This window comes from Macrobrachium rosenbergii, chromosome 36 (assembly GCF_040412425.1).
Source record: "Macrobrachium rosenbergii isolate ZJJX-2024 chromosome 36, ASM4041242v1, whole genome shotgun sequence".
In the NCBI taxonomy this organism is placed as follows: Eukaryota; Metazoa; Arthropoda; class Malacostraca; order Decapoda; family Palaemonidae; genus Macrobrachium; species Macrobrachium rosenbergii.
Window position 1 is genome coordinate 1,419,909 of NC_089776.1, and position 27,532 is coordinate 1,447,440.

A 27,532-nucleotide genomic window follows, 5' to 3' on the forward strand; every position below is an offset into this window, starting at 1 on the left:
AAAATCAAAGATGTCAATTGATGGTGAGGAAGTAAGCATTGACGCTCTTCTCTTCTTCCAAAGACTCGTCATGGTTAGCATGCAGAAAGTAAGTCTCCAGGAAGCATTTTGGTATGAACTCTGTGGATATCCTCCAGCTCTATTTGAAAAAAATGTCCTCCTGAAAGCAGATAAGCCCGGTCTTGCTAATGCCATCTGGGATAAGGTTAAGAGTGTGTCTGAAGAGGAGCAGAAACACATTGAAACTGGAAATCCCACGAATGTCCTTGATTGGGGTGCTCTCCTGCATAAAATTCCCACAGGATGTTGGCAGGACATACAATGCTATCTGCCAAAGCTATATTTCTCATGTCAGAAAGTATGGTAAACCAGTCATAGTGTTCGATGGTTACCAGAGTGGTCCAACTCCAAAGGATGGCACGCAAGCCCGACACACAGCTTCCAAGTCAGCCCTGAGCGTTCAGTTCAATGAAAACTTGCCTCTTCAAATGAAAAAGGATGAATTCTTGGCAAACAAAGAAAATAAGCAATGCTTTATTCACCTTCTTGGGAAACACCTAGAAATACCAGGGTTTGAGTCCTACATGCAAAAGGAGATGCTGATATTTTGATTGTCAAGACTGCATTGGACGTGGCAAGGAAGAGTGAGACCATATTAGTTGGCAGTGACACGGACCTATTAGTAGTGTTAATCCATTACACAACAAAGAAACATAAGATATATTTCATGCCACCACCCAAGTCTGGCTCCCTTGCCCATTACCTTGACATTCAAAAGGTGCAAGAGGTCCTAGGTGACAAGGTTTGCATTAATATCTTGTTTATCCATGCAATTCTTGGATGTGATACGACCTCAAGATTGTTCGGACATGGACAAGCTCTGGGCCTTTCACTGGTGAAGGACAAGTCTTTTGTTGCTGCAGCTGAGGCATTCAGCAGAGCAGGAGCTTCCTAAAAAACAGGTTTTGACGTAGGAAAAACCTATTTTTGGTAGTCACTGTCGAGTCCTCAAGGAGTTACCTTCCATGGTCTACCAGAGCTCCATGGTGACCAAACTAATATCAAAGAATTCTCTTCTAGTTGGTCTTTTGGCCAGGTATTGTGTCATAATGATTAACATTATAACACATGATGGAGTATATAATGGACTCAAAGATACGAGGGGTACTTTCCCTTATCTTCAGCGAAGCTGAACCCAGTTTTTCCAACGTCGAAAGAACCCTGCAAGAAAGAGAAGTGACAACTGCGCACGTGCATCCGCCCCTTGTTTACAACCAGGCCGTTAAAAGACCAAGGAGCCATTACTGTCTGTTGGTCAATGCAGGTTGATCCCTTTGCCCAAATCCCATGCCTTTTCTTCAGGAAAGTGGGAGGTTTTGAGGACTCAACAGCGACTACCAAAAATAGGTTTTTCCTATATCAAAACCTGTTTTTTGATAGCGTAGTCACTGTTTCGTCCTCAAGGAGCTTTACAAAAGAAACTGACAGGTGACGAAAAAAGGCTTAAGCTCTCGCTTTTTAATCCCAACACCCCAAAAGGAAATAACATTTCCGGTCCAAGGTCAAGCCACAGATTTCAAGTCCCATTCTTTCTTCCAAATACTTTTCAGGTTTTGATACCATGGAACAAGAAACTATACACGAGCTTACGTTTTAGGATGTAGTTCTACAGTGGCTTACCTAAGCATGCTGGGTTTTGTTGTAGTACTGTCACCCATCTCCCAGCAATAGTTAGCATACTCACCGTCAATATGACCCCTGGTTTTCTGCCGCAGCACCTAGGGGAAGACTAACTATGCCACCTACTGATACACAGTGTAGTCGAATTTGTTCAAACATGTGGCAATGATTTAACTGATGACCACCCCATACATTTGGAGACTTCTTTGAAAGAGACATTTCTGAAGAAGGCCAAAGACGTACTTACTTTCCTAACATCATGTGACCTATGGAAAGTGTGTGGATTTCCCTTTTTAATGAGAAAACACTACAATCATTCTCAGTCTTTGTAGGGAGAGTGGTTAGTTTGTGCTAGGGTGTAGGAAAATAGGACATTCTGGGGTGTTTGCCGTGACTTCTAGGTAAACCTTAAGTGCTTGAACCAGGCGTAATGTCTTGTCTGCTAAATTTAATTTTCTTATAAGAATGGATTTCCTTTTTAACCCGAGAACTGCTACAAGCCTCTTCAGCGGCTGTGTGGGCGACTGCTATAAGAATCTTCAGAGCGCCATTTTCTATCTCTACTCTTAAGTTCCCTCTTGACATTATTTAACTTTTATTATTTTTTCTTGGCAAAACTATTTGTCTGGTAGAGGTTTTAATGTTTAGAACTTTATTTTAATCATATATATTATGTATAATATACCAATTTCCCCATAGATCCAAATCTAACTTTTTTGCAAAGGAAAAAAGTGAAAAGTAGTTCTTTTCGGTAAAAACTTGTTTTATATTAATATATTAGAATGATACACAATAAAAAAATCATATAAAACAACATACTTACACAATCATATACTTTCTATCACAACGCAATGTACTGTTCAGTAAGGGAAATAAAAGACTTGTAACTCCCAAAACCTCCGTCAGTATGCGGTTGCCTAAGCGTAAATTATGGCAACACTCCCGAATGTTTTTGTTTTTCTTTTGAGTATCTGGTGAGTGGTTGTTTAAAATAAAGGGTAGTTAACATAACAAATAGTATTAGTTACCACGATAATAAGTGTTTGTTTTGTATTAGTTATAACTACAGTTCTATTTTGATAACAATGAAAGCGACTTTCACTTGGTTTTCTGTTTTCGGCTACTTTTCACTTTTTGTCGTCATGACTGGACGTTCTCGGAAAAATGAGACTATGGCCTCTTCTAGCAAGGGCTCCGAGAACACCAAGACAAAAAGGAAAATCTGCTTCCCAGAAGAGACAAATATAATGACACAAGGGAAAATCAAAACACAGCAACAGAAGGAAGTTGGAAGAAAGGGGCTGTGAAGAGAAGTGGTAGTGGAAAAAAATATGTGCCCCAGGAAAAGAAGCAATACCAAAGTACTTCTTCCTCCATCACACTGACACCATCAAGGAACACATGTGATGCAATACCAAGTGCATCAACTCTTCCATTCATTGCCCAAATTCGTCGTTTACGGAATCTGACCCCTAGCAAATTCTTACCTATGTTATTCAACGAAGATGAAACAGACGAAGACATAGATGATGACATCAACTGTGGAGATAGTGATAGTGCTGAGATAGGGACTTCTGACGACACAGAAGATGATTATGAAGGAAGATTATTTCGTTCAGATGGAGGGCACATTGAAGAATGTGAAGAAGAGGATGGTGAAAATGAAATAGGTAACGTACATGATATACGAGAAGGAAATATTCAGTCTTATATTTGGTCAGATGTCAATAACTTTATCCCTGATATTCATCCCTTTGATGGTAACTGTGCTGGTGTAACAAGTGAGTGGCCTTGTGATGACACTGCAAGAGAAAGCGAATATTTTCTTGCACTTTTCACTGATGAATTAGTTGGCCTTATTGTCTGTGAAACAAATAAGTATTACCAGTGGGTAATGGAAAATTTCTCTTTTACACAAAATTCAAGAGTTCAGAAATGGGTGGACACGGATCCCCATGAAATTTATGTTTATTTTGCATTATTATTACTGATGCCTCTAATGAAAAAACATGTCTTACAAGACTACTGGAAACAACACCCTTTGATTCCTACCCCAATTTTCCCCAAATCCATGACCCGCGACAGATTCTTGCTGTTGACCCGTTTCATGCACTTTGCTGACAACGGGAATCCAAACTCTACTGATCGAATTTGGAAAATAAGACCATTCCTTAGTTTGGTTGTAGGAAACTTCAAAAGGGTCTTTCATCCTTTCCAGAAAATTGTAATTGATGAGTCTCTAATACTTTTCAAGGGCCGTCTTATTTTCAAGCAATATATCCCAAGCAAGCGTCATCGTTTTGGGGTTAAACTGTTTGTTTTATGCGATTGTGAAACGGGAATAGTGCTTGATATTATAGTATATACTGGCACAGATGTTGATATACCAAAAGAGGATCAAGGTAGCGGTCTGGGCTTCTCGGGAGCTGTAGTCAAGAAAATGATGGCACCGTATATGGGTCACGGACATATATTGTACACAGACAATTGGTATAGTAGTCCTACACTGGCACAATTCCTTCATGATAATGCCACAGGAACATGTGGCACTGTGAGAGAAAGAGAAAGCAGGAAATATATGCCAAAATTTAATGTCCCCTCCACCTCTTATGCTAATCCCAGTGACAGTGATACTCCTGATGAGGACGAAACTAAAACTGCAAGAACAAGCCATAAAGCTAAAAAAGGAGAAAGCCAAAGGCCAAGACCATACAACGCGAGACAACTAACAAGATTTTGGCTGTAAAGTGGATAGATAGAAAGCCCGTGACCCTTTTATCAACTGTACATAAAGGTGATATGGTGGACACGGTAAGGTCCACTACAGGACTAAAAGAAAATCTGCAAGCCAGATGTTGTTGCTGATTATAACGAAAATATGCGCCTCGTAGATAAGAGTGACTGCCAGCTAAGTGGGACAGAGTGTATGAGGAAATCCTTCAAGTGGTATCACAAAATCGTTCTTCATCTTATAGACATCATAATGCTCAATTCATACAACACTTGGCTTATGAAGACATCAGACCCCACTTGCAAGAAATAAAAATTTCGCGAATTCATATACAATGTTTCATACCAACTTCTTGAGGATTATGGCACTGTGACAAACAGTAGACTCGGACGTCGTGGACATCCTCCCGTAGAGGCACCTGATCGCTTGCATGGAGCAGCTTACATAAGCTATCATCATCTCCAATACACAGCATTCAATGAGGACCAAAACAGAAAAAATCAACTAAACTGCTACGTATGCGCCAATACTTCCAGGCGACAAAAGAAACGAACAAGGGTTACAACGATCTGTGCTGAATGCGACGTGCCCATGTCCAACTGACTGCTTTCGTGCATGGCATACTCAAAAGAACTATTGAAAGAGAGAGAGAGAGAGAGAGGATGGTCTTTTTATGTATTATTTTATGTAATGTCTATATTCATGATTTATTTACATAGGAATTTTCTATATCTTTTCTATATTTTGGCAATAGGTGGTGGCAGTATTGGTTTGTTATTTTCTTTGTTATAACTATATGTTTGCAAAAGACGAGGATTATATTATTTTTACTCACTTTGTTCCTTCAAATATGATAGGTTTTTGTTATTGAACTTGCGAGTAATAAAGATAGAATATGCTCCCTAAATACATAATTTTAACCTACTGTACAATAATAACAATGGTAATAATAGTTACTATATGGATAAAGAAAAAACACCTACGAAGTAAATGAAAAAAAATATGTAAACAGTAATGTTTCTATAGCGACTTGAAAGATCATTCATTTTTCGAGAAGAGAAACAATTCTATATTCTAGGATTTAAAAATATTAAGTAATCTTTATTATTATTACACTCAACGATATTATACAGTATAAATTGTAATTGTTACATGTCAAACAAAACATCATATGGTGACAAGAAGTGTAGTAAGAAAAACTAGGCTATCCTCTACCGGGCCCAACAACGAGCCCGTTATACCCAACTACTGTACCTCCCCACCCATGGGTGAGGGCAGACAGACAGACCAGACCCAACCCCCATAGTACGACCGCACCACCGATTCATCAGGCAAAATGCCACGTCGCGCAATAAAATTAACTTTGAATGTTTATAACAAAATAACAAAGAGAAAGAGGCAAAAAATTTTTTGATGATACATGCATGAAGCAATTACAAAGGCATTGGTAAAGATATGTGTCAGATTATGATGAGTAGCATTTTTGTCAAGATAGCCGCACCACAGGACTGTTCTAAAATGACATTGACGCATTTCTCGGGTTAAAGGATCCATATTCTTGGCCAGGAATGATGGGCCAGGGGACAATAATAATTGATGGTCAGCTATTTGCGTGATGCATCGTCCCTATCTAAGAGAGCCCAGTTCACTAATACTGTACGAGCTCCTGATGCTAATGCAATCAAGAAGATCACCTTTTATAGCCTGGGCGTTGTGGTTTGGGTCCACTGAACTGAGGGGGTGATAGAAGCCTAAGCACCTTGTTCAGGGACCAAGCAATTGGAAGCCTTTCAGGAGTGGGCCTTTGTAGAGCAAAAGACTGCAGGAGGGAAGTGACAACTTCTATACTGGAGTCAATCCCGAATCCATAAAGCAAGGGTTCCATTAATGCAGCCTTGTATGCCATGACTGTTGTAACCACAAGACATTTGTCTTCAAAAGGGTATATAAGAAAAATAAAGTTTCTATAGAAATCTCAACTGGGCTCTCAGTATGGATATAATCTAACCATATCTTCCATACGGACTGGTAATGCTGGATAGAAGTCTGTAATTTTTGCACTAGGTACCTAGCAATGTCGAGAGAGTAATTATCACGATAGGTATTTTTAAAAATCTTTATGCGAAGGTCTTGGCTTAGAAAGGAGAGACTTTCCCTCCTACTGTCTAGGGGATAGAACACAGGACGACAGTGGAATTGATCTTTTTGTCCGTTGTTGAGGTAATAGGAACCAATGCCTGTTTGGCCAATTTGGGGCTATTAAGTACACTATTCATATGAAGGTTAGAAGTTTGCTCAAAACCTTTGAAATCTGGGACAACAATTTTTGTCCTCCCCTTGTTCCAGTCTTAAGGAAGGCATCTCTTGCTGTTGCTTGACTGTCCAGGTTTGGAGACACAAAAATTAGGAGTTTGTGATTCTAGTATGTGGCGAACATGTCCACTTCCGGTTGTGGCAGCATGTTGGCTATTATTTGAAAAGAGTGGTTGTCCAACATCCACTCTGTTGAGGCTGTCGTTTTCCTTGATAGAGAGTCTGCTATTACAATGAGACCCCCTGTGAGGTGAACTGCAGGCATGTGCCACTTCCTTGCTTGTGCCATCTGAAGGATGGCTAACATTACCATATTGAGAGGAGGTGAATGTGATCCAGACCTCTTGAAGTAGGATATTGTGGTTATGTTCTCTCTCTTCTGGAGGTTTGAGTTTTTTGAGACACAAAAAGACAGCCATCAGCTCCAGGAACTTGATACAACCATTCTTGAGTAGCTGATCACCTCCCTGCCACCTGACAATCCTCCCAATGTCCTCCCAACCTGTCAACGAGGCATCTGTGAGTTTGTCACTCTTACAGATGGAGGAGTCAGGGTGACCTGTTTCACCAGAGATTCCTTCCAAATCTAAGGCCAAAGTATCTCCCCAACTCTTTTAATCCTTTGATGAGATCTGTCTCGCATCTTTTTTCTTGCATGCCACAGCCAGAATTTGTTCACATTTTTAGTTGCAATCTACTGTATGTATTGGATCTATTACTGACGAGAACTGCAGCAGGTCCATCATACGTTCTGATTGCCACCTGGAAACTGGGCTGTGCAAGGAACCTTTTGAGGACTTGCCTTATTCTGTTTTGAGTATGATGGGGAGTGAAGAGTATCCCAACACAGTCCCAGCCACTGAAAATGTCTGCTGGGCATGAGGCAGGATGTTTTCAAATTTTGACTATACTGTAGTCTGTTGACCATTGCTCTTAGGTTTTTCAGGCACTCTTTTCTTGTGGGCCCCCAGATCTTTTTGTTTGAGTTCTCGAATGAACACCATTGCTAGTTTTGAAAAATATTCTTTAGGCAATGTTTAGCCAAAAGGACATGACTGAATCTGTATGTACCTTTCCCTATTTGGAACCTTAGGAAGGGGCGGAAGGGAACGGCTATAGGGATGTGCCAGTGTGCATCTTTCAGATCCATAGAAACTGTCTGAATTCCTTTTTGAAATGATTCAATGTACTTAGGCAACGGTAATCATCCAAAACTTTCGGCCAACAATGTGCTTGTTCAATGTTGATTGGTTGAGGATCATTCTTCTTTTGGATGAGTCCCTTTTGAGGACACTGAAGAGACATACTTGGTGGCAAATATATGCAAGTTTCTGTCCCCCCACAGGGAAAACTTCCATTGTCTGTGATGTCATCGAAGCTGACCCCCAACCAATATAATTCCTCTTGGTATCTGCCTCCTCCTCTGCCTTCACCTTTGATAGACATTCCAGGTGTTGTTTTTCCTTTTCCGCCCCCTATGAGATGGTTTTTGGACCTTGTGAAAAAGGATGGCCTTGAAGATGCTGTTGTCCCTTTGCAGGGAATTGTCCCTTCTGACCACCTAACTGTTTTTTGAGGAAAAATTTTTGGGGGTGAATGAAGGCTTATATGATTTTTGATCAAAGTGAGCCTTTTTTGGGGTTGGGTAAGGGGAAATTTTGGGTTCTTTGTTTCCTGAATTCCTCTTTTCCCAGAAGAGTGTACACTGTACAATTCTGTTGGTGGGCATGCTCGTTGAGTTGAGCCACAACAGACTCCTCTAACAGGTCCTTACAGAAGGGGTTAGAATGTAACAATGCAGTGACATTGGAGAGTGATTTGATGGAGCTCTCCAATTCTTCCATTTGCAAGTTTATGTGCCATTCTAGGAAACTTGCGCCATTCTAGGAAGTCAAAGAGTGCTTTCCTTTGGGTTCTCATAAGACTTTTGGCCTCAACAGCAAAAATTATCCTGGGATGTTCTGGAAGCCTTAAGATGGCAACTTCCAGCAAGGTGGTAGAGGTTATAACGCTAATGAGCCGGAACGTAGTATAAAATTCTGACGAGGCTGCTTGGTGAGCACCTTGGGTCTAATTCAAAAAGGAAGTAGAGATCCGTTTTTCACTGACCTGGTAAAGGGTGATTTCTTTAGTTTTCAATGTTATAGGCACAGGTCAGAAAACCATTTCTGTTAGTGGTTTCTCCAAGTCTGGTGAGGATGGTACCAGGTGCCATTTTGTATTAAGGAATACTGTACTGCTGTTTGTAAATTCTACATTTACAACTTCAATCAGTTTTTCTCTCATTAATTACCTACTTGCCATTCAGAGAGAAAGTACACACTGAGGTGTCTCACCAAGGATTATCAGTATCATCAGTATTGGAGCCCCTGTTATGTTTTGATCTGAAGTTCTGTATTCCAAACTGACCCATTGTTGTTTCTAGTCGAAATTCTAAAATCAGATCTAGTTTGGGCGGCATTTGTATCTACACTCACTTTTCGGTTACAGGATGTAGTACTTTTACACTTTGGTGCGTACATGACTGACTGACTTTGCTTTTCAGAATCGTGTTTCATGTCCCTTATATATTGCATCTTTGATGGTACTCAACTTCCTTATGGTTCTTTGTGCTGCAAACAGCATTTTTGATGGTAAAAACTCAATTTCCTTACAGAACTGATCAAATGTCGCAAACTGTGTATCCCTTTTGGGGGAGCTTGCTGCAAACTGTGTATCCCTTTTGGGGGTACAGGTCAATAAAAAACTCAATTTTCTTACAGAACTGGTCAAATGCCGCAAACTGTGTATACATTTTTTGGGGGAGCTTGCCACAAAATGTCTATTCCTTTTGGGGGAGCTTGCCATAAACTGTGTATCCCTTTTGGGGAGCTTGCCATAAACTGTGTATCCCTTTTGGGGGAGCTTGTGCAATCTAACTGAGCTTCAGCAACTAAACTGTAACTGCCTGTTAATGAAGGGGCACAAGTCCTGGGTAAGTTACTATACCTTTCCAAAAAAGTAGACATTTCAGTCTGAGTTACGTGGATCCCAGTATCCCTTTTGGGGAAAAGATCCTATTCAGCAATGATAGCTGCATGGGGAATAGAATTCCTTCTGGGAGGTTTCTCCCATGGCTAGCTTAAATTTATGTCCCTGAGCCTTCTGGGTTCAGCAGCGCCATTTTGATGGCAATGTCCACTCCATATTTTTTAATAAGATTGTGAACCCTATGTAAAGATTCCTCTACTTCCTCCACAGGGTTAACCTGGGAGGTATTGGCTGACTGTGTTAATGGGTTTTGGCCCACACATTGATGTTGTTCAGAGGAAGGGTTAACTATCTGCTGCCGGAAAGATAATCTCCCCCTTCCTCACCTCTACTGAACCATAGGCCCCATTGAGATAGCTTAAAAGGAGCTGTTTCGTCCTTAAAACTTGCTGCCAGGAGCATACTACAGATCTCGCCCAAATCTGGCGACCAAGCAAATTTTCCTTGTTTTTTACAAGGACTATGCTCATGGCAGGTGGTATAGGCCGTACCCACTGGCAAAAAGTGAACCGAGCAATTTGCTACGGAATACTTGAACTGAAGATCCTACCTAATTGCGGCCCTGTAGTGATATAAAGCAAGTTGTTATCAGAAGCTAGTTAGTATTAATTGTTTTTAAGTGAGGGACACTTCTGTAGTTCCTCATACAGTTTCCATATTACAGGTTAATTTGATTACAATTGTGCAGTTTTAATACATTTAATTAAATATCTATGTTAAACCTTCTAAGGTTTAGGTTAGTTTTGATACCTGTACATGGCTGTATTACTTATACACTGCTAGTCCTTTTGCAATGGCCATATGAAATTTTTAATTCCAATTGTCATGCCATTCAGACTAACTGCTATGAACTAATTTGTTTGACTAACCCAAACTACTGTTTTGTATAGCTTAGGGTAATGATTCTAGTTTAATCTACGTTAAGCTAAGAATAGAGGATTTCTTAGAAGGTTCTTGCTTAACCTATTCTAGGCTTATTTACAACTGAAAAGATATAATAAACTTGACAGAAAATAATTCTCTTATCTGTTTTTCTGTTTTATGTGGCCGAGACTACCTTTTCATCTGATATTCGGCCATCGCTGTTTTAGGCTAACAGTAGGATATTCCTTATAAGGGGGTTCCTACTTAATATGGTTAGGCTACTGCCTGTTCTGGATTTATATCACCTTTAGGGGTATAGGCTACACAAGACCCTACTAGCATGTAACCTTACAGATATGTTACAGAGTCATAACAAACAAGGTTATTTTATTTAGGCTAGGATACTGTTTATGTATAATCCTAAGCTTATTTGTTCTTTCTTAACCTAGTATAGGGTACTGCCTAATCCAGACTATTATAACCTTATAATTATTCAACTATTTGTCTGTATTGCCTAATCCAGATTATTATAAACCTCATTTTTGGGCTCGGGCTGTGTCGTCCTGATGAAAGGTTCCTTTAGGCAGCTTTCTAGAGTACAAATACTGCTAAATGTACCAGAGAAAAAAAACAAAAGGGTCTGTGGAGTTCCAACCCCCACTGCGACTATCCAATACGGGTACCGTGTATGTAACAGGGACTGATGCAAGCATAGCCACAGCTATCTTACCCCACATAGGTTTGACCTTGTCTGCTAGGAAGGGGGTAACGATTGATATTGGGGAGCCGTTACATCACCTATGTCTCCCGATATCAGTGTGCATAGCTAGCGACGGACCTACGTCGTTCCCTTTCAGCAGCCGACTAGTTTCATTCCCTGTAACTCCCTCTTGTTATTTTGCTGCTTTTTCTCTTATTTGGATCATGGCTTCTTCTTCTCCTCCTCCTTCTAAGAAGTTCAGTTTTTAAGATGTTTCCTTTAAACAATTATTTGTTTAGGAATTGATTCATCATCCTCTCATCCCTTTTTGTGATAAACCATTTAGCCAGAGTTTTTCTTGTTTTGGTTTTCGGCCTCCTTGTCCTGACTTCGTCTGCATCTAACACGACGAGAACCTTAATGAAGCTCATGATTATTTTGGCTATTTTTCATATTATTTATTTATTTTTTATTTTTGATAGGATATTTAGTTATTTTACCTTTATTTAGGTCTTTCTCTCAAAGATTAGCTTTTGTCTGGTCCTTGGCATTAGTTTGGCCTTAGTTTGAGTTGTAACTTAGCGTTTGATTAGCGTTAGAAAAAGATAGTTGTAAGTATTTTGTTTATGAAGGTTTTTTTAGATACAGTGCAAAAGGGTGACGTTGACAGGGTACCGTTCCCCAGCCAATTTTGCTGGATGAACTAATTCTGTTTGAATGAGGAATTATGACAATTTTTGTTACAAATAGCTTAGGCTATATATATAAAAGTTCGGCCAGGGCTAGCCTGTCCCTTGTAACCCAGGGTGTCTTCAGACGATTTTGCCTTTTGACCAGTTCCCCAGGTTTAGTTTAAGTGTTTTCTCAGGCTCCGTCTTATCCGTTGACATATGTTGGTACAAAACATTTAGTACATGTCGGGCCGATTCAAAATGATTTACACCTTACTTCATGATTCAGGGCTGCTCCATTTTTTTATACTTATCCTGTTGTGAAGGAAAAGCGATTCCTATAGTGCATATATTTTTTTTGGACTCAATATAGAGAGTTATTTTGTTGCCCTTGTATTGTTTTCTTGAAATAAAATTAAATAGAATATTTCCAGGGACCAGTCGAGTCTGAAGAATATGTTGTCTAGTCCAGGAGTTCTGAAGACTATGTCAAGTCGGGAGACTAGACCTGGGAGAAATTTGGCACGATTTCTAAAGGAACTGAGTACCAGGGTTCCATCATCCTTCTAAAAATGTGGATCTCCTAAGACCCACCAAGGAATATGGATTTAGCTAGCCTAAGCAGCCGTAGTCTTCATGCCCGAAAGGTTGGACCCTGTCTCCAGGCAAGAAGACTGATAGCAGTGCATCTAGATAGGTATTATTATTCCCTTATCTCATAGCTTAATGTCTTGGTGGGGATGCGTGACATAGAGAGACAATTATGAGCTCTCATCCCCTTTAATACCATTTTCAGAGTTTTTCTTGTCAGTTCCATGATTATTTCATATTTTATATATTTGGACTAGGATATTTAGTATTTACCTTTATTTAGGTCTTTCTCTTAGCTAGCTTTGTCTGGTCCTTGGCCTTTGGCCCAACTAGGATAGAGCCTAGTCCACCCGGGAGCTCCCCAAAAGTGGCTGTTGCACCGTTCCCCAGCCTTTGCTGGATGAACTTCGCTGTTGGCCAGGGGCTAGCCTGTCCCAAGGTCTTTTGACCAGCCGATGTCGGCCGACGCCGGCCTACATGTCGGCCGATTCTCCGTTCTGTTGGCCAGCGTGTCGGCTGCAGCCATTTTCTTAGCAGTGTTGGTTCCTCATCCTGCCTGGATTCCCCTCCAACTGGGAATAGCAGCCCAGCCTAGTGGCTGTCGGCCTGGACTCCTCCAACTAGGATAGAGCATAGCTGGGTTGTCGCGCTGTCCCTGCTCATCCTGCCTGGATTCCCCTCCAACTAGGATAGAGCAGCCATCTTGGGACTTTCCCCGCTTTCCGAGCCTGACCCACGCAGCGGCCATCTCTCTGTATCTGGGAGTAATGAGCCTTCCTGAAGGTTGGTTCTTCGGAATTCCCTTTAGCGGCCACCCCCCCTTGAGGCTGTTCCCCTCTAGGCCGTGTCCTTCCCCAGTCAGTCTTTCATCTAGCCCTTTGCCTCCGTTGATCGGTCGGCCCAGGCACTCCCCCCCCAACTCTTTCTACTGACTGGGACAGAATTTTGAGTTCCGATTTTCAGTTTCCCCCTCCCTACTTCAGTGTTTCTTGACTTCGGTCGCTTGACACATTGACCCCCGCCTTCAGTGCCTTCTTACTGAATTATGAGGGATTTGATGAAGGTTGGTTATCCCCAGATAATGCCCTTCTATCCTTCCTTAGCCTATAAATTAGTCATGAGCTTCCGCTAGGCTAGCTTGTCTTTATTTCTGTGAAATATATTATTTCTGTGAAATATTGTATACTAATTTAGGCTAAGGCTTGGGGTCTTCGGATCCATTTATGTCCAAAAAATATTCATTGAAGTTTTCTTCCTTACAGGGAGTGGTCTGCGCCCATCTCACCTGCAAGTCGATGATACCTGACCCCTGCGGGCATAAGTGTTGTCGGAAGCATGCTGACTGCTCCTCCACCCGTGGCTCCGCTGTCATCTGGGACCCAAAAAAGTGTCATGTCTGCAAGGACCTTCTTCACTCCACCTGCTATGAAACTACCATCCCTGACAAGGACTGGAAGTGGGCTAAACGTGAGTTAAAAACTTGGGTACGTAGTTTTAGTAAAAACAGGAAGAAGGGTCAACCCTACCTTCCTTCTGAGGAACTTAGAGCCCTCCTCTTTCCTGATGCTCAACCTTCAGCGGTGTATAATGCCACCGTCCCCTTGGTGCAGCTGTCACCCTGGGACACCACTACCCCTGCTCTAGATAATTTGGATATTAATATTGAGGACATGGATCTGGATACCGAGACCAAGGAGCAGGTGGATACTCCTCGCTCGGGGGAAGAAGCAGATCTCTTGGGAGACCCCTCTGAGACTCTGTCCGGGACCACCTCCACACCTCTTCGTCTGTTTTCTCCAGCTGCCTCATCTACTACTGTATCCAAGAGCTGTGAGACATCCTTTGCACAGTCTCGAAAGCTCTAGCCATCCCCAGTGTCTGGGACGGGTCCGTCCTTCACTGAGACTCCCTCAGAGGCACCCTTGACCATCGACGCCCTAGACGCCGCCCTGGATTTGAAACCGAGCTCCTTCCTGCAGTCCTTGCAGTCTCGTTCATGGGAAAATAGCTGAATTTTCGTCGGAGTTGTCGACTCTCAAGTCAACTATACAGACTCCTGCACAACTGGCTTCTCCGTTTGGTCAGTTGCCACCGGCCTCCCAACTTCCAGTCTTCAACCCACTGAACCCTTGGCATTGTGCTGTCACCATGCCTATGGCTGATGGCATTCTCCACTGTGGGAAGGGCCTAGGGACCAGGCCATTAGAAGACCTGGAATTTTACCCAAGTCAAGCAGCCTACCCCTATTGCTATGTGAGGCTTAGTGATGAAGCCTCCTTCCGAGACGACACCATCCCCAAGGAAAAGGAGTTCTTTAAGCACTCTGCGGCCCAAAAGCTTCTCCTGGTGGAGATGAAGAAGGCCGCCTGTACCAGTGCTCAGGTGTCAGGTTCGGGAAGAATCTCACATCTTACTTGACGCCAGACAAGATGGTAGTTCCTTTCGCCACGAAGATGGCTCAGTCTGTTTTCAAGGCCATTATTGAGGAAAAAGCCATCCCTACCCTTGAAGAGTGCAAGCCGACCTCGCTTGTACTACCGAATGACTCTGAAATATGGAAAGGGGTCCACCTCACTTTCAGCGTGGGGAAGCTGGCTAACAATTGCGCCAGTCAGCAATTTCAGGAACGATTACCCCTACTTTCCGAAGTCCTCCTCAAAACATAGTATGAGAGCAGAGTCCGCCTGTCAGCCTCCCTGTCTCACCAGACTATGTTGGAGGTATTGATCAACAATAACCCGGGCAAGGACCTCTACACAGCCCTGGCTAAATCCCATGCGATCACCATGCAACGGGACTTATATGCCTTCTGTCAGGCACGCAGGGCATGTCGAAAACATATCCTTGCCAACGCCAAGGTTCGGCATGAGCCAAAACGCCTGATCAACTCTTCTGTGTGGAGTGATAAGCTATTCCCCGATGATCTGGTCAAAGAGATCCTCGATACCGCTGCCCGGGAGAATAGAAATCTTCTTGAGAAGTGGGATGCTTCCAGTTACAAGAGGTAGTTTACCCCTGGCCAAGGGCCTCAGCCCAAGTCTGCCAAGAGTTCCAAGCTGACGTCACACCGTCAAGCTGGACCTCCTCCCCCAGCTCCTGTGTACCAGATGCCTCCTCCTCCTTACCCAGGCCCCCTCTCCTGCCTACAACCCTTTCTATGAACAAGGTAAGGCCAACCTTCAGACCTACCACTCTGGAGAGAATTTTCCCCAGAGAGGTGGTCACTGTGGCAGTAAAGGCCGAGGTGCCGGCAACAAACTTCGAGGACACCACCAAGGTAAACGCGGAGGCAGAGGAGCTGGGCAAGGCAAACAATGAGACCCTTCCGGTAGGGGGTCGCCTAGTCTGCTTCAAACATCAGTGGGCATTCACCTCCTCCCCGCAAAGGGGTTTTCCATGACTCAACACCTTTCCTGGAAGAGTATGTTCAGGACCTCTTGGCCAAACGAGTCATCCGCCCGGCCAAGTCCCTGTGATTTCAAGGCCGTCTCTTCTGTGTTCCCAAGAAAGGCTCGGACAAGCAGAGGGTCATTCTGGATCTGTCAAAGCTCAACTACTTCATTCAGTGCGACAGGTTCCAGATGCTAAGTATTTCACAAATACGAACCCTACTACCCCTTGGGGCATACACTATCTCCATAGATCATACTGACGCTTACTGGCATCTGCCGATGTCTCGTCGCTTCACCCCCACCTTGGTTTCTGACTCAAGGCAAAGGCTTATGTATTCAGAGCTATGCCCTTCGGGCTCAATATAGCTCCACGGATCTTTACCAAACTAGCAGATACCATCATTCAGGTCCTACGGAGTCGGGGAATTCAGGTGGCAGTCTATCTGGATGACTGGATAGTCTGGGCGTCCAGCCAGGAAGGTTGTCTCCAGATGGCCATGGACACCATGGCCTTTCTCCAGTCTCTGGGATTTCAAATAGACTTCAAGAAATCTCGTCTGACTCCGTCCCAATCCTTCCAGTGGCTTGGGCTAGACTGGAACTTGGTAGACCACCGTCTGTCTCTCCCCCCGTCCAAGCATCAGGAAATAACAAAGAGTCTGTCAATTCTTGAAACAGGAGGTGACTACCAGACGAATGCAAGAGAGTGTGCTAGGCTCCCTCCAGTTCACCTTCATCATGGACCCCTTGCTCAATGCCAGACTCAAGGACATCAATCGAGTCTGGCGTCGCAGAGCCACCAAATGCTTAAGAGATCGACACGCAGTCACACCCGACTTGCTGCGCAAACAATTGAGATCCTGAACCTCATCCCGAAGCCTCTCAAAGTCGATCCCTCTTGTTCATCCTCCCCCGTCGGTGGTCATCCACACGGACGCATCCTTGACGGGTTGGGGGGGCCACTCCCCCTCCCAACAAGTGCAGGGAAATTGGTCGACAAAGTTTCAGAGCTTCCATATCAACATCTTGGAAGCTATGGCCGTTTTTCTATCCCTCAAATGGCTGAAATCCAAGAGAAGCTCGTCCGTCCGTTTGGTGCTGGACAGCAATGTCATAGTGAACTGCATCAACCGATGGGGCTCCAGGTCACGCCCAATCAACCATGTCATGATAGCCAACTGCTGGACAAAGTCCCAGATCTCCAGGTGGATCTGTTTGCGACAGCAAACAACCACAAGCTTCCCTGATATGTCTCCCCGGTCCTAGACCCTTGGGCGTTGGGGATGGACGCGATAACTCTTGACTGGAATCAGTGGGACAGGATTTACCTGTTTCCTCCAGTCAACCTTCTTCTCAAGGTACTTCACAAGCTCTGGTCCTTCCGGGGCGTAGCTGCCATCATAGCCCCGAAGTGGCCGAAGAGCAACTGGTTTCCTTTGACACTGGAACTCAGCCTACGTCTGATTCCACTCCCGGCTCCAGTTCTCACTCAGGAAGTCCAGAAGAAAATTGTCTCTGCTTCATCCTGGCTAACGAGCAATCTTCATTTGATGATTTTCTCGAATTTGCAGTCCACAGATGCTTCGGCATCCAGAAAGCTAACATAGACTTCCTGGAGTCCTACAAGGCGGAGGGCACTAAGAATCAATATAATTCTTCCTGGAAGAAGTTTTCGTCTTTGGTCCGTGAGCAGAATCCATCTGCCATCACGCTGGACTTCTGCATCTCCTCCTTTAAATCTCTGCATGACCAAGGTTTAGCACGTGGTACCATCAACACCTGTAAGTCAGCCCTAAATAGGCCGATATTCTATGACTTCAATATTGATTTTAATGATGGCCTTCTATCTAAGGTCCTGAAGGCCTGCGCTCACCTTAACCCTGCTAAACCACCCAAGCCGATCACTTAGTCTTTGTCCAAGGTTCTCCAACTGGCTTCAGATACCTCTCATCATGCAGTAGACCTGAAGTTGTTGACAAGGAAGACCTTGTTTCTGCTCGTAATGGCTTCCGGTGCTCGCATTTCTGAGATAGTGGCCCTTTCTCGTGATCCTGGTCACGTCCAGGTTTCAGATTCTGGGAAGCTACCCTTTATCCAGGTCCTTCGTTCCTTGCGAAGAATGAGCTCCCCACCAAACGTTGGGGTCCCTGGCGGATCCCGCCGCTTCCACAAGACACCACTTTATGTCCTGTATCCTGTCTTCAGGCCACTGCAGCTTGGAAAGGGGGCCAACTCCTTCGTCGTACTACAGGTGCCAACATCTCCAAGGATGGCATAAGATCCAAGATACTTTACTTCATTAAGACAGCAGACCCAGACAGTGTGCCTGTGGGTCATGATGTTAGGAAAGTTGCTTCTTCAATCAATTTCTTCCAACACATGGATTTTGAGGACTTTACAGGCTATACAGGCTGGAAGTCCCCTAAGATATTCTTCAGGCACTACTGTAAGCAGATCCAAAAAGTTAAGCACCATCTTGTCGCTGCGGGGAAGGTCATTTCCCCCAGTCTTAACAATGCTCATCTCTCATTCCATTGCCATATTCTGTACTATTATCTCCTTTATATTAATAGTTTGGTCATTTGCCTGGCCGAGTTTGGTCAGTAATGGTTACTTTATGTTCAAGTGATTTTTGGCAGACAAGTGTTATTGTCATGGAATGTTAGAATTTAATATTGAATATTGTAATAAAATCCTATAAATGTCATCTGGTGTTTTCTTCCTGCATGTCCTGCTGTTGTGTACCAATTAATTATCCCTATTATAATTGTATTGCTCACCACCTTGAGTGTTATCTAATTTAATGGTTAAAAGGGACCAAGTCTCCCTTCTTTACCCTCGAGACAGTCTGTCCTTCACCTCATCCTTTTATGTATAAGGAGCTCACTCTACCCACTCTTGGTCGGTTCATAGACTTTCACCTTCGGCTTTGCCTGAGGTTCTAGTATGGTCAAACCGCTCGCAGACATGCATTTCATGGACATTGTCTTGGTTGGATTGACTTTTCATATCACTCCCCTGACGGGAATAGTCATTCTCAGGATGGTGTTCCTGGTATGGTCGGATTTAGTCTTCTGAGCAATGCAAATTTCTCCGGTACACTTTCATCAGGACGACACAGCCTGAGCCCAAAAAACGGATTTTAATGTAGGAAAAATCTATTTTTAGGTGAGGTAGCTGTGTCGTACTGATGAACCCGCCCGTTACAGTTAGGCCTTCCCCCCCCCGATTGTTCAGTGACGGATTCTCCCCAAGCAACTAGTCTGGCTTGAGGGAATGACGTAGGTCCGTCGCTAGCTACGCACACTGATATCGGGAGACATAGGCGATGTAACGGCTCCCCAATATCAATCGTTACCCCTTCCTAGCAGACGAGGTTAAATCTATGCGGGGTAAGATAGCTGTGGCTATGCTTGCATACGTCCCTGTTACATACACGATATCCGTATTGGATATTCGCAGTGGGGGTTGGAACTCCACAGACCCTTTTGTTTTTTCTCTGGTACATTTAGCAGTATTTGTACTCTAGAAAGCTGCCTAAGGGAACCTTTCATCAGGACGACACAGCTACCTCACCCAAAAACAGATTTTTCCTACGTCAAAATCCGTTAATTGTTCAACTATTTGTCTAACCCAGTTTCTTGTTTATATCCAATCCTAGGCTATTTGGTTTACTATATAAAACAGTAATCACTATTGTGTATTCTTATTAGTGAAACCTTATAACCAGGTTATAACTTACTCTAATCTAGGCTACTGCCTAATCTGGATTATTTAATTCACACTTAAGTGTATGGGTTGCATAAACAAAACACAATTAGCCTACCTTAGTATGTAGCCTTAAGGCTAGGTTACCATCTCATCCAGCACAGATTACGATTTCATCTAGTCCTAATTACATGGTCTAGGCTAACAATTTAGTCCAAAAATGGGATGTTTCATGAAAAGTTACCACTTAACTTGATATAAGGTAATGCCTAGCCTAGTCCTGGATTGTTTAGCTCGTGCTGAAGTGCACAGGCTTATATAAAATGGAAAAAATTTATACTAATATGTAGCCTCATTGTTAGGCTATTGATTTACTTTCCCCAGATATTGTTATTATCTGATCCTAGTAGGGTCCTCGGTCTAAGCTTGGTCATTTAGGATACGTAATCCAAGGATGTACATAGGCTACAGACAACATCCACTATTAATCTAGTCTGAATTATTCTCACTTACTGCCTAGATTATTGTAGATAATCTGAAAGGATTTTCCATATTAACAATAAGTTGTGGAACATTTCTTTTAGTTAAATCATTTAGTTAGAGCTTAAAACAATTTTTGTTATACGAAATTTGCTAGCAATCTACGCATTACGAAAGTAGGTAGGCTAGCGATCAACGTGCCAGGTTCCGGCTTTAACACACAAATTATATAAATTCCAGAAGTTTAAAACTAAAACTTTCAACTGTTTGTTAATATTGAGCACTTATCTTGCTATTTTTGATGTTTCCATAATCCTCAATACTATAATGGAGAAAAAAGTAGAATTTTTTCGGAGCGCTGGTAACGACGTGAACCGTTTGGTTTAGACCAAACAGAGGGTAATGGCTCCTTGGTCTTTTAATGGCCCGGTTGTAAACAAGAGGGCGGATGCGCATACGCAATAGTCACTTCTCTTTCTTGCAGGGTTCTTTGACGTTGGAAAAACTGGGTTCAGCTTTGCTGAAGATAAGGGAAAGTGCCCTCTTATCTTTGAGTCCATTATATACTCCATCATGTGTTATAATGTTAATCATTACGACACAATACCTGGCTAAAAGACCAACTAGAAGAGAATTCTTTGATATTAGTTTGGTCACCATGGAGCTCTGGTAGACCATGGAAGGTAACTCCTTGAGGACGAAACAGCGACTACGCTATAAAAAAATAGTCTTAAAAATCAAATCCTATACATTTTACTAACAGTCAGATGTCCCCCATCCAGACACCTTTGGTTAACCAAATTCCTCATCCAGCTATATCAATCAACACTGAAGGGAAAATATTTTATCACTAGTAACTGTGATCTAATACATCAAGTGAAAGGCTCCTATAGTTACAATGCCTCCCAACAACCTTTCAAAAGTGCATATTCACATACTGTACAATGTACAGTACTAGGAATGATGAAGCTATCAAATGACTACTGGTAATCACTATCCAGAAACAAGGTGAAGGAAGGCCAAGACATTTAAATGATTGAATTTTGGTACATATACAGTACTGTACAGTAGGTTCTTCCACAGTACAGTTTGTTAGGAAAGCAGACTACAGTACTGTATAGAGAATATCCATGCAGCAGTCAAGTGGTGTTACTTCACTTTGAACTCAAATCAATTTTACTCTGCAGTGATTCCATCACAATGTGGTGTAACCCACTTCAGAAACTGATTTCATTCATAAGTAGAATATTTAGGTCTTCTTCAGTTCTTGTATATCAGTCAAATTATCCTCTCACTCTGCATCTCTCAAAAATATTCTCAAGTGCAGTTTCTTTCTTCTCCTTTTTATATTGCATCATCCTTCCTTTGGCCTTGAATTGTCCACTCTCTTCTTTTCACCCATGGATATTTCATCATTCTGAGGGCTGCCCAACCCATGTGTCCTTCCTTCCTTCCCTAAATACATGGCTTTGTCTACAGTGTCAGCCAATGTTTCCAGGTATAGTATTCTCACCAATGCCTTTTCCCAATCTGTTCTGCTTTACTACTGCAAATTGAGTTTTAATGTATTCTATTTTGCACTCTCCATCTCCTCCCTGACATTTTTCTCCATGACCTTTTGCTTTGTCTGTTCTTTACTATTGCCCCATTTCCCAGTGGACTTTTTTCCCAGAATACTGATATACATTCATCCAGTTAAACCAGTCCTCACTGATTGTGCTCCTCCTCAGATATGGTTCCTAGAACTACAAATCTATTTCAACATTCAATTCCAATATCCTCTTGATGCTCATCAAGAAACTTTAAGGTCTAATATTCTGACAACTTTTTGTTAGGGGCTTTTAATTTCAGCTTTAGTGTGGTAAAGACAAGTTGGTGAGAACTATCAATATCTGCTGTTCTGTAACTCCTCCTAACATTCCTCAGCAGAACTACAATAGATAACTGGGGCATGTACTGTAAATGCATCACGGATTTGTAATCCCACTCGTTCCTGAGCACCAGGTCCACCTCATAGGACCTGAATCAGGGTCCAGAGCTTAGGATGAGCTGTCTTGTACACTGATGGCTCTTTGGGTAAAGGCCAGATCCACAATAAAAAACTGTGGCCTTGCTCAGTATAGTATGAGAAATCACTAGCAGCAGAATAGGATAAGGTCCCTGAATGCTGTGTTCCCTTGCTTTAACTCTGTATGCCTGGTGGATAACCTTGGATATAAACAGGTAAGCAACAGCAAGGGTACTGAACTTAATAAGCTAAAAACTGCAGGCTAGAAAGAAGTGGCTATCCTTTAGTGTAAACCTGTCTGTTCACAAATTGGCAAAATTTAAAAATGGACCCTATTCATAGCATATATGGGTGCTAAGACTATTTATAGAGATTACGGATAAATTTTAAAATACTGTATAAATCTGAACTATGAATCAAATTGGAAAGAGAACAGGCAGAGACCGAACTCAGGAGATACAGATTGGACATTTTGCCCATTTCTAAATCATGATGCACAAAAATGAGAAAAGAGATTGGATGCAGGTAATGCAGACATTTCAAACTGAGCAGATCTTTACAAAATTTGTACATGATGTACTCTCTGCCTACAAGAGGACACCCATAAACACACTTGGACATCTCACACACACACACACACACACACACACACAGAGAGAGAGAGAGAGAGAGAGAGAGAGAGAGAGAGAGAGAGAGAGAGAGAGAGAGAGAGAGAGAGAGAGAGAGACTCACCATGTAAAAATGCATCAAAATGATTATATCCCACAGAGAACATACAAACATTTCATGCTGCCATGAATACAGTATGGAGCTTTAAGGGCTCCACTAATGTTTTAAATAAAATCCCACAAAATTTAAAGGGCTGAACAAGCAGTGAAGCCTCTACAAAGAGCACCTACCTTGTTAAAACATCCAGGGATCAAAAAAGCCTCCAGGATAATCTTCACTTAGAATTTACCTCTTCACTTTAGCCAAGAAGTTCCAGATTTTGCACTTGGTAGCAACACTGCGTGTATGCATCCCACGCAATTCTGAAAGCTAGAAAAATCCCTCGGTTAATAATAGATAAATTAACTTATCTTTAATGATTCTGAGAGTAAAGTGTATTGTTGAAACTAAGATTCAGGTTGCTTGAATCCTAAACAAGCAAAATTCCCAACTGGTTCACCAGCTGTAATCCTCTCTGCCTTAACATATCAGTTGTTCCCCTTGCTCTCTTCTGACCTACCTGTCTGACTCTCAACTCCACCTTTCGCTAATTTTTGCCCCTCATTTCAAAGCAGATATCTACTGGGACAGCTCTGCAAAGGCCTTGAAAAGACTTGTGGACTTTTTTTGTTATATAACACTCAGAATATGAGGAAAAATTAAGTACTCTTGCAGTACTGCTTGAATCACTTAAAACAGCATGATGACAGGTCATGATCCATTTTTTATTTCTTATGGAATGTTCTGGTCAATGACCCATACATGAATCGTGGCAACTTTAGAATTCAGCTCAGCTCAATCGTGGGCATCTCGGGGAATTCATTATTGTTCTTGACTTGAAGGGAAATGTCCTGATCCCTCTCTGCCATGACATCTTTTTATTTCTTTGCTCATATATATACTCAGGGATTGCTCTTGGTTTTAGTTCTTATCTTTTATGATATGATGTCAGTTATAGTTGTAATTTTGCAGAGAAAAGTGCAAAGAAATATTAGAAAAAAACATGTATACATCCAAACAAGTTACTGCATCTCCCCAGCTCAGTAAATTTACCTAAATATTTTGCAACAAATATACTGTTATGATATTGTGTGAGCTGTAATTATAATTTTACAAAATATTATATATTATTAGAAAAAACATGTATCACTTGGTAAAATATACGAGTGTTTTGTAAAAGAGGTTCCACACAGGGTTGCAAATAGTCTCTTTCAACTTCCTGCAGAAAGTATGGAAAAGTTTTTAGAATTTTTGTCTTACACCCTGATGTGCATTTGCATTTGCATATCTTCTGCTTTTCATCAATGTGTTTTTTTTTTCTTAAATTGGCCAACCTTTAAGTCTGCCTGGTCTGGGGGGTTGCATGATATATAATTAGTCTGTCCTTTAAGGCTTAAAAGTGGTATGCAGAAAGGCTTACAGGAATACAATAAACTTGTGCCAAAGGCCAAGCACTGGGACCTAAGAGATCATTCAGTGCTGAAAGGGAAATTGAGAGTAAAGGAGGTGTGAAAGGTGTAACAGGAGGAAAACCTACCAGTTGCACAATGAGACAATTGCTAGGAGAGGGTCGAGGAAAGTAAGATGGAGGAAAGAGAATATGAATGGAGGTGCAGCAAAAGGAATGAAAGGGGTTACAGCTAGGGACTGAAGGGATGCCACACAGAACCTTAAGTAAGGGTAACAGTCCCTGCATGGGGTGCACAGGTGGCATTACCCCCTACGGGGGAAAAAAGGCTCATAATCAATGGTAGCAATCAATCTACCCAGCATTAGTGAATACTCTACTGGACTACAGTAATCACCATGACAAAAGACTAAGGACAAACTATTGTGCTAATAATAGGTACCGGTACCATACTGACCAATGGAATTCCTGTTGCATATCCACACGGCAAGTCAAACTGAAAGTTCCATGTCATTATATCCACATTCAAAGGAGAACAGAAATCCTGTGATGCAAAAATATTCAGTATTTCAGAACTAAACTCGTACAACTTCCAAACAGGGGGGGGTTACGCTATGCTTCAAAAAGAGCTCACTGCTTTCTCAGACTGGACAAGGAAGATGACATAAGCAGCTTGACAATCCTATCATCCTACAAACACCTACTACAGCATGCCTTGTGTGACACACTACAGACAGTATTATATATATACTTACCAAGTAATTACACAGCTATTGGTTCCCTAACCTACGGCAGCTTAAAACTTCAAAATTTGCGTGGTGGCGCTGTTACTGTTAGTGTGTAGGTGACAACATCCCGCCCACCATCCGGGACTTGAGGAAACAACTCAGCAGAGAGCTCATTTCGTTTCATGCTCTAGTGTCCATGCAAGGAGAGGAGGGCGGGCTTTGATCATGTAATTACTTGCTAAGTATAACATAAAACTTTATTTTATCATAAAAATGTCATTTTTATATAAGTAACTTACCAAGTAGTTACTGTACATAGCTGATTCCACACTGTTAGGAGGTGGGAAAGAGCATGGACAGATTCTACTCCAAAGCATTAAGTAAGTAATGAATTTGAAGTAGAAAGGTTGCTAACATTGAATAAATGTTTGTTGTTTCCTTACCTGTTGAGAGAACTGCTGCAGGTAGGTACTGCCTCTGGTCAGTGCTCCTCTCAACTTGTAGTGGACATGGCAGTGTAGCCAAGGGTCGCCCCTACATTAGTGGAACTTTGCAGCGGAGGAAATACAACGTATGCTGACAAAGTTTGAACAGATGCCCTTGCCCTGGGCAAAGACCACAATACAAAATGACAGCACGATCACCTACACCACACAATAAAATCAAAACCCAACCTTCGTCAAAAATAAAGTACGAACTGGTGGGTACTCCAGGTACAGTGTACCCCCAGGCTTCCCAACAACTCAAAACCTTAAGTCAAGGTGAGTAGATAGCCAAGGAATTGATAGATTCCGTATGCTTCCTCTCCCAGCACCATGCCAGCCATGGATAAAGGTCCTAAAGTGATACAATTTTCAAACACAGTTTCTACAGTATGTCCTTGAGGTAGTGTGAGGCAAAAATGGACTTGCATGTCCAGAACATCAACTGTAGGATTGAGGAAAGAGACAAGTTGTGTTTAAAAGCGAGGGAAGTTGCGACTGCCCTAATTTCATGAGCCTTAACCTTAAGTAAAGGAAAGGCTTCTTCCTGGATCTGAGAGTGGGCTTCTAATATTAATTATCTCAGAAAAAAGGATATGGCATATTTGGAAAGCAGGCGAACTGGGTTTCTTACAGAGCACCAGAGATTGCTCAAAGGTCCTCTAATCTTTTCCGTCCTCTGAAGATAGTACCTATGGCACCTCACTAGACAGAGGAGTCTTTCTTCTTCCTCAGGTCCTAAGATGTCCATAAGGTTCTTCATGATGAAAGATCTAGGCCAGGGTTTAGAAGGGTCCTCATTCTTTGCGAGGAAACCAAGAGAAAGAGAGCAGACTGCATCCTCTCGTGCAAAGCCTATTCTCTTGTCCATTGCCTGTAACTCACTAATACATCTGGCAGTAGCAAGAGCCACTAAAATGAGTCTTTTTCGTGAGATTCCTGAGGGAAACAGAACGAAGAGGTTTGAATTGAGGACCTGAAAGCCACTTCAGGAAAACGTCCAAGTTCCAAGAGACGTTGGAAGAGCTTTCTTTCTTGGACATATTGAAGGATTTGATCAGGTCGGTGATACCTTGATCAGAAGACAGGTCCATTCCTCTGTGCTTAAAAACTGAGCTGAGCATTGACCTCTACCCTTTGATGGTAGAGGTCGATAACTTCCTGATGGACTTTAGGAATATCAAAAAGTTGGCTATTTGGCTTATAGATGTCTCACAAGAAGAGATGTTATGGCGGCTGCACCACCTTCTGAAGACTGTCCACTTTGATTGGTAGAGCTTTGTAGAAGAAGCTCGTCTGCATTTCGCAACTGCCTTTGCAGCTTGTCTCAAAAACCCTTTTGCTCCGAGAAGGCGCTTGACAGTCTGAAGCCTGTCAGGGCCAGAGTGGACAACCCTTGGTGGAATCTGAGAGTGAGGTTGTCTGAGCAGACCCCGTTTTTGTGGAAGGAGTCTTAGGTAGTCTACCAGGAGTCGAATCAAGTCTGGAAACCATTCCTTCTTTGGCCAAAATGGAGCTACAAGGGTCATGGAGGTGTTCTGATGCGTGGACAGCTTGTTGATTACTTCCTTGATCATTCCGAAAGGAGGGAAGGTGTAAACATCTAAGTCTGTCCAGTCCAAAAGCATGGCGTATGTGCTCCATGGTTGAGGGTCCAGGACCAGAGAGCAAAAGAGGGGAAGACGGTGGTTTCTTGATGTTGCGAAATTCAACCGTGGGTTTGCCCCACAGTTTCCACAGGTTGTCGCAGACTGTTGGGTTTAAGGTCCATTCAGATGGAAGGACCTGTTTGAGGCGGCTTAATTTATCCGCAATCACATTCATTCTCCCTTGAATGAACTGGCTGACAAGAGTTAGTTCTCTTCCGCCCACAGGAGGAGACCCTTCGCTGTCACGTACAGAGAAGGAATGAGTACCCCCGTTTCCAAATGTATGCAAGAGCTGTGGTGTTGTCCGCGTGTACTACAATCTTCTTGCCGCAGACCAGATCCGAAAAGGATTGAAGGCCCAGGTGAATTGCTCTCAGTTTCTTTACGTT

At 42.5% G+C, this 27,532-nt stretch overlaps 1 long non-coding RNA gene and 1 pseudogene across 1 annotated transcript in view; one reads left to right on the plus strand and one right to left on the minus strand.

The window, feature by feature from the left end:
- The window catches only part of LOC136856551 (uncharacterized), a 136,934-nt gene that overhangs the window by 84,602 nt on the left and 24,800 nt on the right, over positions 1-27,532 (minus strand). Inside the window, exon 2 of the long non-coding RNA XR_010858393.1 lies at positions 23,068-23,206. This is a non-coding gene — a long non-coding RNA (uncharacterized lncRNA). The remainder of the gene's footprint in view (positions 1-23,067; positions 23,207-27,532) is intronic.
- On the plus strand, positions 3,223-4,994 carry LOC136856549 (piggyBac transposable element-derived protein 4-like; annotated as a pseudogene).